Source organism: Topomyia yanbarensis, unplaced genomic scaffold, assembly GCF_030247195.1.
Source record: "Topomyia yanbarensis strain Yona2022 unplaced genomic scaffold, ASM3024719v1 HiC_scaffold_141, whole genome shotgun sequence".
Classification (NCBI taxonomy): domain Eukaryota; kingdom Metazoa; phylum Arthropoda; class Insecta; order Diptera; family Culicidae; genus Topomyia; species Topomyia yanbarensis.
This window is the reverse complement of record NW_026683318.1, coordinates 15,562-16,758: the sequence shown is the minus strand read 5'-3', so window position 1 is coordinate 16,758 and position 1,197 is coordinate 15,562.

Sequence of the window (1,197 nt, the reverse complement as noted above, 5' to 3'; positions counted from 1 at the left end):
CTGGATTGTGAGAACCCGGTATAACCAAGATCGTTCTCATATTAAGATGGGATTTGAGAACTCGCGACGTTTGGATTGTAGAGCAAGTCTGACTACCCGGAACTATTTTAATTATTATTTGTTATCTTCAAGTAGAGAAACTCTATTCCGATAAATATACACTTCATTACGAGTCTTTTCCTGCATTGTTATACGATTTGTGCCTTGCTGGGCGACTTCAAGAGCTTCTGGATACATTCGTTGGCCGGTGTCGTAGAAATTGGCTCATTGTTAGCATCGCTAAATGTCAGATTATAACTTTCCACTGCAGAGTCAATCCAATGCTTTACGACAGCGGTCCAATAAGGTTGATCACGTCAGCGACCTTGGCGTCTTGTTGGATGCTGAGCTAACTTCAATTTGCATCACTTAATCTCGACAGCAACTCGACAACTCGGCTTTATTGCAAAAATCAGCCGGGACTTTAAGTCCGCAAATGAAAATGATCGCATATCAGCCCCACTAAAAAAATCCACTCTGGGACGGCCCAACTGGCTCACGATTTGCCTTATCCTATTGAAAAATTCTTGACCTATAGGTCAAACCTATCTACCTATGTCTTTCGGTTTCGGAATATTGAAGGGCGCTGACATAACAGGCTCCTTGGCAGTGCCCTGTCGTTTCGATAATGTAGCGCACGAACCAGACAGAAGATAACAGGATAACTGAATAATAACTATGCAAGACCGACCGTGATTACAACACAACCTTTTCTGTGTTCCTTTTTGTACTCATTTTAGAACATCTCGACGAGTCCAAAAACTGTGATAATAACAGGGTATGAATAAAAAGTGCGGTTTTTTTGGCGGCACAAGACGCAAAATAATTACCGGTTGCATTAAACCAGCAACTAAACCGCAAACTATAAGGGATCATGCATCTCTCAATGGAGTACGAACTCAGAGTCGCTTCGAAAAAAACACAGTAGGTAAAGCGTCAAAACAGGCAGAGAGTGGGGTGGGATCGTTGGTCCCTATTGTTCCATTGAACGCCAGGGTTCACAATGTTTACCGGCTTCGCGTAATTTCTTGGCATACTCGCATGCATGGTTGAAAGAAAGTAAAAGTGATGCAATTATTATTCTCCTCTGACGGATCCAATAAATCTCCAATAATAAGCGTCTTTCTACGATGATTGCGAAACTTATAATTAGTCGGT